Consider the following 13521-nt stretch of genomic DNA (forward strand, 5'->3'; position numbering starts at 1 on the left):
GCTCCTCCCCCATAGCTTGTCGTTTGGGTTCAGAAAAGCGCCGCAGTGCTTGCTTGACTAGCTTATATCCCTTCAATATATTGAGGCTGTGTTCGGCCAACCTGCATGGGATTCCTGGCATATCAGAAGGGTGCCAGGCGAATATGTCCCAGTTTTCGCGCAGGAACGCTCATAGTGCCGCGACAACCGTTGGGTCCAGCTGTGCCCTGATGGAAGTTGTCTTCTTGGGGTCCGTCGGGTGGACTTGAAATTTGACTATTTCATCTGCTGGTTTGAAGGAGGTGGATTTGGGCCTCTTATCAAGGATTACGTTGTCCCTATCCACCGTGGAGCGTAGTGCGGTTAACTCTTCGGCCGCAAGGGCCTGGGACAGTGCCTCGAGGGCCAGGGACGCGGTTTTGTTTTCGGCGCGAAGGGCTATGTCTGGATCACTGGTGAGAGTGATAATACCATTGGGCCCGGGTATCTTGAGCTTCATATACCCGTAATGAGGTATAGCTTGAAAGCATGTGAATGCATCTCGCCCCAACAGGGCGTGATATCCACTGTTGAAAGGGGCCACTTGGAAGGTTATCTCTTTGGACCGATAGTTCTCCGGTGTGCCGAATACTACGTCGAGTGTAATTTTCCCCGCGCATCGCGCCTCCCGGCTGGGAATGATTCCTCGAAAGGTTATATTACTTTGCTCGCTGCGGCTCCTGTCTATTTCCATTTTATTGAGTGTGTCCTCGTAGATGAGGTTTAGTCCGCTCCCGCCGTCCATGAGCACTTTAGGGAGCCGAAAGCCATCCACAATCGGATTGAGGACCAAGGCAGCTAGTGCTCGGACTGATCGGAATTTTGGTTCATCACTGTCGTTGAACGTTATGGCTGTGTCATTCCAGGGGTTTATAGTTGCGACATGGAAGACTTCGGCGAGGTTGTTGAGTGCCCTCTTGCGCCGATTGTTTGAAGCGAAAGTCTCGAAGACCGTCAATACTCTGAGGTCGTCGTCCTCCGGGGGTGTTGCTCTGGGGTGTTTTTGGTGAGGATATCCTCACCGCTCTTGGCCACTTGCCGGAGTATCGAACATGCTCTAAGGTTGTGGGTTGGTACGGTATCCGGTGTCGTGTGTATTTTGCATGGCTTATCGAGCCATCCCTCCAGAATGCTTCCGCGCCCCGCAATGGGTTTAGTTTTCTTCACTACAGGGTCGGGTGCCCCATGAGGGTGCATCCTTTTTTGCTCGCCAGAGGGGTTGAGTAGAGACCGGTGGTTCCCAACGAGCTGTCTGAGTTTTCCAAGTGCTTTCCGTTGCGCAATACTTCTGTACTATGGTTGCCAAATCAGCACGGTGTAATACGCGTCGGCGGTTGATGGCATTGAGGATTCCTTCATCCGTGCAACTATTGCAGAATACTGAAATCGTGTCCTCGTCGCGGCAATCTTTAATCTTGTCTTTGACAAGGAGGAATCTGGCCCAAAAGTGATGGACTGTTTCCTGAGACTGTTGTCGTACGTACATGAGGTCGCATATATCCGGAGGGCCGGAATTGCCTGGTGAATGTTGCTTGTGGTGGGTGGGTGGATTTAAATCCGATCCCTGACCCAATTTGGAGTCCGGAGTTTGGAAAACTTCTGAGCTTATTGGTTCGGGCTCCGGGATGTCAAATGATTTTCCAGGCTCGATGCCCGATTCTAGGTTCGGAGGCAGTCAGGTATCCGGCTCTTCGAGCTCGGAAATCCGAACGTAGCTCGACCTCAACATAGGGGGAAATTTGTTGTTTTTCTCCTCTACGACCGCTACCTGATGGGTGATCGGCGGAGATTTGATTTCTCTCTGATCAGGTTTAAGCCCAATCTGATCGTAGTCTGTAGCGGCCCCCATGGCGACGATGCGATCCAGGAGTTCGTTTAAAGATGATAACTCCGCCGGATCGATCTGTTTGGAGTATTCGGAGTCAACACGGAGACGATTTTCGATGACCTGAGAAGTCATCATCGGCTTGACGGCCGAACGGGCGGTCATGGTAAAGCCGCCCAGCCGGAGGTTTTGGCCTGAGGCCATGGCTCCTATGGAGGTGATACTGTCCTTGATGACAAGGCGCACCATCAATCATGTCTTCGACGTCACAACGGAACTCTCAATGAAAGCACCAATGTCGGTGTCAAAACCAGCGGATCTTAGGTAGGGGGTCCCGAACTGTGCGCCTAGGGTCGATGGTAACAGGAAACAGGGGACACGATGTTTACCCAGGTTCGGTCCCTCTTGATGGAGGTAATACCCTACTTCCTGCTTGATTGATCTTGATGAATATGAGGATTACAAGACCATGAGATTGTAATGGCTAAACCCTAGATGTCTAGCCTGTACGATTGTGATTGCCTCTACGGACTAAACCCTCCGGTTTATATAGACACGGGAGGGGCCTAGGGTCATACAGAGTTGGTTTACAGAGGAAGAAATCTTCATATCTGAACACCAAGCTTGCCTTCCACACAGAGGAGAGTCCCATCCAGACACGGTAGGAAGTCTTCGTCTTGTATCTTCACGGCCCATCAGTCCGGCCCACGTCCCATTGGCCGAACGCCCGAGGACCCCTTAGTCCAGGACTCCCTCACCCATCAATAGATATCAATATGAGTGAGTAGGGATTGCCATGCAACGGATGCACTAGAGCTATAAGTGTATGAAAGCTCAAAAAGAAACTAAGTGGGTGTGCATCCAACTCGCTTGCTCACGAAGACCTAGGGCATTTTGAGGAAGCCCATCATTGGAATATACAAGCCAAGCTTTAAAATGAAAAGTTCCCACTAGTATATGAAAGTGACAAAATTGGAGACTCTCTATCATGAAGATCATGGTGCTATTTTGAAGCACAAGTGTGGAAAAGGATAGTAGCATTGCCCCTTCTCTCTTTTTCTCTCATTTTTTATTTAGGCCTTTTCCCCTTTTTTATGGCCTCTTTTTTTATTTTTTGTCTAGAGTCTCATCCCGACTTGTGGGGGAATCATAGTCTCCATCATCCTTTCCTCACTGTGACAATGCTCTAATAATGAAGATCATCACACTTTTATTTACTTACAACTCCAAAATTACAACTCGATACTTAGAACAAAATATGACTCTATGTGAGTGCCTCTGCCGGTGTACCGGGATGTGCAATGATTCAAGAGTCACATGTATAAAAAATTATGAACGGTGGCTTTGCCACAAATTTGATGTGAACTACATGATCATGCAAAGCAATATGACAATGATAGAATGTGTCATAATAAACGGAATGGTGGAAAGTTGCATGGCAATATATCTCGGAATAGCTATCGAAATGCCATAATAGGTAGGTAGGGTGGCTGATTTGAGGAAGGTAAATGGTGGGTTTATGGTATCGGCGAAAGTTGCGCGGTACTAGAGAGGCTAGCAAGGGTGGAAGGGTGAGAGTGCGTATAATCCATGGACTCAACATTAGTCATAAAGAACTCACATACTTATTGAAAAAATCTATTAGTTATTGAAATGAAGTACAATGCGCATGCTCCTAGGGGGATAGATTGGTAGGAAAAGACCATCACTCGTCCCCGACCGCCACTCATAAGGAAGACAATCAATAAATAAATCATGCTCTGACTTCATCACATAACAGTTCAACATACGTGCATGCTACGAGAATCACAAACTTTAACACAAGTATCTCTCAAATTCACAACTACTCAACTAGCATGACTCTAATATCACCATCTTCATATCTCAAAACAATCATAAGGAATCAAACTTCTCATAGTATTCAATGCACTTTATATGAAAGTTTTTATTATACCCATCTTGGATGCCCATCATATTAGGACTAATTTTATAGCCAAAGAAAATTGCCATGCTGTTCTAAAATACTCTCAGAAATAATATAAGTGAAGCATGAGAGATCAATAATTTCTATAAAATAAAACCACCACCGTGCTCTAAAAAGATATATGTGAAGCACTAGAGCAAAATTATCTAGCTCAAAAGATATAAGTGAAGCACATAGAGTATTCTAATAAATTCCGATTCATGCGTGCCTCTCCCAAAAGGTGTGTACAGCAAGGACGATTGTGGTAAATTAAAAGCAAAGACTCATATCATACAAGACGCTCCAAGCAAAACACATATCAGGTGGTGAATAAAAATATAGCCTCAAGTAAAGTTACTGATAGATGAAGACGAAAGAGGGGATGCCTTCCGGGCATCCCCAAGCTTAGGCTTTTGGTTTTCCTTGAATTTTACCTTTGTGTGCCATGGGCATCCCCAAGCTTTGGCTCTTGCCACTCCTTATTCCAAAATCCATCAAATCTTTACCCAAAAACTTGAAAGCTTCACAACACAAAACTCAACAGAAAATCTCGTGAGCTCTGTTAGTATAAGAAAATAAACCACCACTTTAAGGTATTGTAATGACCTCATTCTTTATTTATATTGGTGTTAAACCTACTGTATTCCAACTTCTATATGGTTCATTGAAGGAAATATGCCCTAGAGGCAATAATAAAGTTATTATTTATTTCCTTATATCATGATAAATGTTTATTATTCACGTTAGAATTGTATTAACCGGAAACATAATACATGTGTGAATACATAGACAAACAGAGTGTCACTAGTATGCCTCTACTTGACTAGCTCGTTGATCAATGATGGTTATGTTTCCTAACCATAGACATGAGTTGTCATTCGATTAACGGGATCACATCATTAGGAGAATGATGTGATTGACTTGACCCATTCCGTTAGCTTAGCACTTGATCGTTTAGTTTGTTGTTATTGCTTTCTTCATGACTTATACATGTTCCTATGACTATGAGATTATGCAACTCCCGTTTACCGGAGGAACACTTTGTATGCCACCAAACATCACAACATAACTGGGTGATTATAAAGGTGCTCTACAGGTGTCTTCGAAGGTACTTGTTGGGTTGGCGTATTTCGAGATTATGATTTGTCACTCCGATTGTCGGAGAGGTATCTCCGAGCCCACTCGGTAATGCACATCACTATAAGCCTTGCAAGCATTACAACTAATGAGTTAGTTGCGGGATGATGTGTTACGGAACGAGTAAAGAGACTTGCCAGTAAGGAGATTGAATTGGTATTGAGATACTAACGATCGAATCTCGGGCAAGTAACATACCGATGACAAAGGGAACAACGTATGTTGTTATGCGGTTTGACCGATAAAGATCTTCGTAGAATATGTAGGAACCAATATGAGCATCCAGGTTCCGCTATTGGTTATTGACCGGAGACATGTCTCGGTCATGTCTACATAGTTCTCGAACCCGTAGGGTCCGCACGCTTAAAGTTTCGGTGACGATTTGTATTATGAGTTATGTGATTTGATGTACCGAAGGTAGTTCGGAGTCCCGGATGAGATCGGGGACATGACGAGGAGTCTCGAAATGGTTGAGATGTAAAGATCGATATATTGGATGACTATATTAGAACATCGGAAAGGTTCCGAGTGATTCTGGTATTTTCGGAGTACCGGGGAGTTATGGGAATACGGGGAAGTAGTATTGGGCCTTAATGGGCCTTTGTGGGAAGGAGAGGCAGCAGCCAGGAGGTGGCGTGCGCCCCTCCCAAGCCCAGTCCGAATTGGACAAGGGGTTTGGGGCGTGGCCCCGCTCTCCCTTCCTTCTCCACTCCCCTCCTTTCCCCCCTTCTCCTAGTTGGACTAGGAAAGGAGGAAACCTACTCCTACTAGGAGTAGGAATCCTACTCCCTTGGCGCGCCCCTCCTAGGGTCGGCCTCCTCCTCCCTTTTTTCCTTTATATACAGGGGCAGGGGGCACCCCAAGACACACAAGTTGATCTGTTGATCTCTCCCAGCCGTGTGCGGTGCCCCCCTCCACCATATTCCACCTCGGTCATATCGTAGCAGTGCTTAGGCGAAGCCCTCCGTCGGTAGCAACATCATCACCGTCATCACGCCGTCGTGTTGACGGAACTCTCCCGTGAAGCTCTGCTGGATCAGAGTTCGCGAGACGTCATCGAGCTGAACGTGTGCTGAACTCGGAGGTGCCGTGCGTTCGGTACTTCGATCGGTTGGATCGTGAAGACGCACGACTACATCAACCGCGTTGTGCTAACGCTTCTGCTTTCGTTCTACGAGGGTACGTGGACACACTCTCCCCCTTCGCTGCTATGCATCACCATGATCTTGTGTGTGCGTAGGAAATTTTTGAAATTACTACGTTCCCCAACAGTGGCATCCGAGCCTGGTTTTATGCGTTGATGTAATATGCATGAGTATAACACAAGTGAGTTGTGGGCGATATAAGTCGTACTGCTTACCAGCATGTCACACTTTGGTTCGGTGGTATTGTTGGATGAAGCGGCCCGGACCGACATTACGCGTACGCTTACGCGAGACTGGTTTTACCGCCGTGCTATGCACATAGGTGACTAGCGGGTATCAGTTTCTCCAACTTTAGTTGAACCGAGTGTGGCTACGCCCGGTTCTTGAGAAGGTTAAAACAGCACTAACTTGACAAACTATCGTTGTGGTTTTGATGCGTAGGTAAGAATGGTTCTTGCTCAGCCGTAGCAGCCACGTAAAACTTGCAACAACAAAGTAGAGGACGTCTAACTTGTTTTTGCAGGGCATGTTGTGATGTGATATGGTCAAGACGTGATGAGATATAAGTTGTTGTATAAGATGATCATGTTTTGTTGAAGTTATCGGCAACTGGCAGAATCCTTATGGTTGTCTCTTTATTGCACAAGATGCAAGCGCCAAATAATTGCTTTACTTTATTGCTATGCAATAGCAATAGTTGCAAGAGCAATAGTTGGCGAGACGACCATGTGACGACACATTGATATAGATCAAGATGATGAAGATCATGGTGTCATGCCGGTGACGATGGAAATCATGAGGATGCTTTGGAGATGGAGATCAAAGGCACAAGATGATGATGGACATATCATGTCACATATTTTGATTGCATGTGATGTTTATCTTTTATACATCTTATTTTGCTTAATTCGATGGTAGCTTTATAAGATGATCTCTCACTAATTATCAAGGTACAAGTGTTCTCCCTGAGTATGCACCGTTGCGAAAGTTCTTCGTGCTGAGACACCACGTGATGATCGGGTGTGATAGGCTCTACGTTCAAATACAACGGGTGCAAAACAGTTGCACACGCGGAATACTCAGGTTAAACTTGACGAGCCTAGCATATAACAGATCTGGCCTCGAAACACTGAGACCGAAAGGTTGAGCGTGAATCATATAGTAGATATGATCAACATAGTTATGTTCACCATTGAAACTACTCCATCTCACGTGATGATCGGACATGGTTTAGTTGATATGGATCACATGATCATTTAGAGGAATAAGAGGGATGTCTATCTAAGTGGGAGTTCTTAAGTAATATGATTAATTGAACTTAAATTTATCATGAACTTAGTCCTTGTAGTATTTGCATATCTATGTTGTAGATCAATAGCTCGCATTTAGCTCCTCTATTTTATTTTTGATATGTTCCTAGAGAAAACTAAGTTGAAAGATGTTAGTAGCAATGATGCGGATTGGATCCGTGATCTGAGGATTATCCTCATTGCTGCACAGAAGAATTATGTCCTTGATGCACCGCTAGGTGACAGACCTATTACAAGAGCAGATGTAGACATTATGAACGTTTGGCTAGATCAATATGATGACTACTTGATAGTTTAGTGCACCATGCTTAACAGCTTAGAATCGGGACTTCAAAGACGTTTTGAATGTCATGGACCATATGAGATGTTCTAGGAGATGAAGTTAATATTTCAAGCAAATACCCGAGTTGAGATATGAATTCTCCAACAAGTTCTATAGCTAAAAGATGGAGGAGAACAACTCAAGCAGTGAGCATGTGCTCAGATTGTCTGGGTACTACAATCGCTTGAATCAAGTGGGAGTTAATCTTCCAGATAAAATAGTGATTGATAGAATTCTCTAGTCACCATCACCAAGTTAGTAGAACTTCGTGATGAACTATAATATGCAAGGGATAACGGAAATGATTCCCAAGCTCTTCGTGATGCTGAAATCAATGAAGGTAGAAATCAAGAAAATCATCAAGTGTTGATGGTAAAAAAACACTAGTTTCAAGTAAAGGGACAAAGGGAAGAAAGGGGAACTTCAATAAGAATGGCAAGCAAGTTGCTGCTCAAGTGAAAAGACCCAAGTCTGGACCTAAGCCTGAAACTGAGTGCTTCTACTGCAAAGGGACTGGTCACTGGAAGCGGAACTACCCCAAGTAATTGGCGGATAAGAAGGATGGCAAAGTGAACATAGGTATATTTGATATACATGTTATTTATGGGTACTTTACTAGTGTTCATATCAACCCCTCAGTATTTGATACTAGTTCAGTTGCTAAGAATAGTAACTCGAAACGGGAGTTGCAGAATGAACAGAGACTAGTTAAGGCTGAAGTGACGATGTGTATTGGAAATGGTTCCAGGATTGATATGATCATCATCGCACACTCCCTATACTTTCGGGATTAGTGTTAAACCTAAAATAAATGTTATTTAGTGTTTGCGTTGAGCATGAATATGATTGGATCATGTTTATTGCAATACGGTTATTCATGTAAGTTAGAGAATAATTGTTGTTTTGTCTACATGAATAAAACCTTCTATGGTCATACACCCAATGAAAATGGTTTGTTGGATCTCGATCGTGGTGATACACATTTTCATAATATTGAAGCCAAAAGATGCAAAGTTAATAATGATAGTGCAACTTATTTGTGGCACTGCCATTTAGGTCATATTCGTGTAAAGCGCATGAAGAAAATCCATGTTGATGGGCTTTTGGAATCACTTGATTATGAATCAGTTGATGCTTGTGAACCATGCCTCATGGGCAAGATGACTAAGACTCCGTTCTCCGGAACAATGGAGCGAGCAACTGACTTATTGGAAATAATACATACTGATGTATGCAGTCCGATGAGTGTTGAGGCTCGCGGCGGGTATCGTTATTTTCTGACCTTCACAGATGATTTGAGCAAACATGGGTATATCTACTTGATGAAAGATGTCTGAAACATTTGAAAAGTTGAAAGAACTTCAGAGTGAATTGGAAAATCATCGTGACAAGAAAATAAAGTTTCTACGACCTGATCTTAGAGACAAATATTTAAGTTACGAGTTTGGTCTTCAATTAAAACAATGTGGAATAGTTTCACAAAATCGTGCCACCTGGAACACCACATCATAATGGTGTGTCTGAACATCATAACCATACTATTATTGGATATAGTGCAATCTATGATGTTTCTTACCGATTAACCACTATAGTTTTGGGGTTATGCATTAGAGACAGCTGCATTCACGTTAAAAAGGGAACCATCTAAATCCGTTGAGACGACACCGTATGAACTGTGGTTTGGCAAGAAACCAAAGTTATCGTTTCTTAAAGTTTGGGGTAGCGATGCTTATAAGAAAAAGTTTCATCCTGATAAGTTCAAACCCAAATCGGAGAAATGTGTCTTCATAGGATACCAAAAGGACAATGTTGGGTACACCTTCTATCATAGATCCGAAGGCAAGATATTCATTGCTGAGAATGGATCCTTTCTAGAGAAGGAGTTTCTCTCGAAAGAAGTGAGTGGGAGGAAACTATAACTTGATGAGGTAACTGTACCTGCTCCCTTATTGGAAAGTAGTTCATCACAGAAATCTGTCCCTGTGACTACTACACCAATTAGTGAGGAAGCTAATGATGATGATCATGTAGCTTCAGATCAAGTTACTACCGAACCTCGTAGGTAAACGAGAGTGAGATCCGAACCACAATAGTATGGTAATCCTGTTCTGGAGGTCATGTTACTTGACCATGACGAGCCTACAAACTATGAGGAAGCGATGATGAGCCCAGATTCCGCGGAATGGCTTGTGGCCATGAAATCTGAGATGAGATCCATGTATGAGAACGAAGTATGAACTTTGATTGACTTGCCCAATGATCGGCGAGCCATTGAGATTAAATGGATCTTCAAGAGAAAGACATACGCTGATAGTAGTGTTACTATCTACAAAGCTAGAACTGTCACAAAAAGGTTTTCAACAAGTTCAAGGTGTTGACTACGATGAGAGTTTCTCACTCCTATCTATGCTTAAGTCTGTCCGAATCATGTTAGCAATTGTCGCATTTTATGAAATCTGGCAAATGGATAAACAAAACTGCATTCCTTAATGGATTTATTAAAGAGTTGTATATGATGAAACTAGAAGGTTTTGTCAATCCTGAATGTACTAACAAAATATGCAAGCTCCAGCGATCCATCTATGGACTGGTGCAAGCATCTCAGAGTTGGAATATACGCTTTGATAAGTTGATCAAAGCATATAGTTTTATACAGACTTGCGGTGAAGCCTGTATTTACAAGAAAGTGAGTGGGAGCACTACAGCATTTCTGATAAGTATATGTGAATGACATATTGTTGATCGGAGATAATGTAGAATTATTATGCAAAGCATAAAGGAGTGTTTGGAAGGAGTTTTTCAAAGAAATACCTCGGTGAAGCTTCTTACATATTGAGCATCAAGATCTATAGAGATAGATCAAGACGCTTGATAAGTTTTTCAATGAGTACATACCTTGACAAGATTTTGAAGTAGTTCAAAATGGAACAGTCAAAGAAAGAGTTCTTTCCTATTAGAAGGTGTGAAACTGAGTAAGACTCAAAGCCCGACCACGGCAGAAGATAGAAAGAGAATGAAAGTCATTCCCTATGCCTTGGCCATAGGTTCTATAAAATATGCCATGTTGTGTACCAGATCTATTGTATACCCTACACTGATTTTGGCAAGGGAGTACAATAGTGATCTAGGAGAAGATCATTGGACAGCGGTCAAAATTATCCTTAGTGGAATAAGGATATGTTTCTCGATTATGGAGGCGACAAAAAAGGTTCGTTGTAAAGGGTTACGTCGATGCAAATTTTGACACTGATCCAGATGACTCTAAATCTCAATCTAGATACATATTGAAAGTGGGCGCAATTAGCTAGAGTAGCTCCGTGCAGATCATTGTTGACATAGAAATTTGCAAAATGCTTACGGATCTGATTGTGGCAGACCCGTTGACTAAACTTCTCTCACAAGCAAAACATGATCACACCTTAGTACTCTTTGGGTGTTGATCACATAGCGATGTGAACTAGGTTATTGACTCTAGTAAACCCTTTGGGTGTTGGTCACATGTCGATGTGAACTATGGGTGTTAATCACATGGTGATGTGAACTATTGGTATTAAATCACATGGCGGTGTGAACTAGATTATTGACTCTAGTGCAAATGGGAGACTGAAGGAAATATGCCCTAGAGGCAATAATAAAGTTATTATCTATTTCCTTATATCATGATAAATGTTTATTATTCATACTGGAATTGTATTAACCGGAAACATAATACATGTGTGAATACATAGACAAACAGAGTGTCACTAGTATGCCTCTACTTGAGTAGCTCGTTGATCAAAGATGGTTATGTTTCGTAACCATAGACATCAATTGTCATTTGATTAACGGGATCACATCATTAGGAGAATGATGTGATTGACTTGACCCATTCCGTTAGCTTAGCACTTGATCGTTTAGTTTGTTGCTATTGCTTTCTTCATGACTTATACATGTTCCTATGACTATGAGATTATGCAACTCTCGTTTACCGGAGGAACACTTTGTGTGCCACCAAACGTCACAACGTAACTGGGTGATTATAAAGGTGCTCTACAGGTGTCTCTGAAGGTACTTGTTGGGTTGGCGTATTTCGATATTAGGATTTGTCACTCCGATTGTCGGAGAGGTATCTCCGGGCCCACTCGGTAATGGACATCACTACAAGCCTTGCAAGCATTGCAACTAATGAGTTAGTTGTGGGATGATGTGTTATGGAATGAGTAAAGAGACTTGCCACTAACGAGATTGAACTAGGTATTGAGATAGCGACGATCGAATCTTGGGCAAGTAACATATCGATGACAAAGGGAACAACGTATGTTGTTATGCGGTTTGACCGATAAAGATCTTCGTAGAATATGTAGGAACCAATATGAGCATCCAGGTTCCGCTATTGGTTATTGACCGGAGACATGTCTCGGTCATGTCTACATAGTTCTCGAACCCGTAGGGTCCGCACGCTTAAAGTTTCGGTGACGATTTGTATTATGAGTTATGTGATTTGATGTACCTAAGGTAGTTCGGAGTCCCAGATGAGATCGGGGACATGACGAGGAGTCTTGAAATGGTCGAGATGTAAAGCTCGATATATTGGGCGACTATATTCGTACATCGGAAAGGTTCCGAGTGATTCGGGTATTTTTCGGAGTACCGGGGAGTTACGGGAATACGGGGAAGTAGCATTGGGCCTTAATGGGCCTTAGTGGGAAGGAGAAGCAGCAGCCAGGAGGTGGCGTGCACCCCTCCCAAGCCCAGTCTGAATTGGACAAGGGGTTTGGGGCGCGGCCCCCCTCTCCCTTCCTTCTCCACTCCCCTCCTTTCCCCCCTTCTCCTAGGTGGACTAGGAAAGGAGGAAACCTACTCCTACTAGGAGTAGGAATCCTACTCCCTTGGCGCGCCCCTCCTAGGGTCGGCCTCCTCCTCCCTTGCTCCTTTATATACGGGGGTAGGGGCACCCCAAGACACACAAGTTGATCTATTGATCTCTCCCAGCTGTGTGCGGTGCCCCCCTCCACCATATTCCACCTCGGTCATATCGTAGCGGTGCTTAGGCGAAGCCCTGCATCGGTAGCAACATCATCACCGTCATCATGCCGTCGTGCTGACGGAACTCTCCCGTGAATCTCTGCTGGATCGGAGTTCATGGGACGTCATCGAGCTGAACGTGTGCTGAACTCGGAGGTGTCGTGCGTTCGGTACTTGAATCGGTCGGATCGTGAAGACGTGCGACTACATCAACCGCGTTGTGCTAACGCTTCTGCTTTCGGTCTACGAGGGTACGTGGTCACACTCTCCCCCTTCGTTGCTATGCATCACCATGATCTTCTGTGTGCGTAGGAAATTTTTGAAATTACTACGTTCCCCAACATTCATACCCCCCGATACTACTCATAGATGCATCAAAATAAGAAAACAACACACGAAGAATAGAATCTGTCAAAAACAGAACAGTTTGTAGAAATCCGGAGGTTTCGAATACTTCTGTAACTCCAAAAATTCCGAAAATTAGGACGACCAGGATAAAAAGTACGTTGATATACTACAGTTGGAATTGGTATTTTATCGCTCTCTCGTAAAAAACAAAAATTATTTTCGTGAGCGCATACTTTCTGTTTTTATCACCAAGATCAAACAACGATCACCCAAGAAGATCCTAAAGGCTTTACTTGGCACAAACACTAATTAAAACATTAAAAACACAATCATAACAGAATCTAGATGAATTATTTATTACTAAACAGGAACACAAAGTAAAAAAAATTTGGGTTGCCTCCCAACAAGCGCTATCGTTTAACGCCCCTAGCTAGGCATAAAAACCAGAA

This window comes from Triticum urartu, chromosome 5A (assembly GCF_056163025.1).
Source record: "Triticum urartu cultivar PI428250 chromosome 5A, HENAU_Tu73, whole genome shotgun sequence".
In the NCBI taxonomy this organism is placed as follows: domain Eukaryota; kingdom Viridiplantae; phylum Streptophyta; class Magnoliopsida; order Poales; family Poaceae; genus Triticum; species Triticum urartu.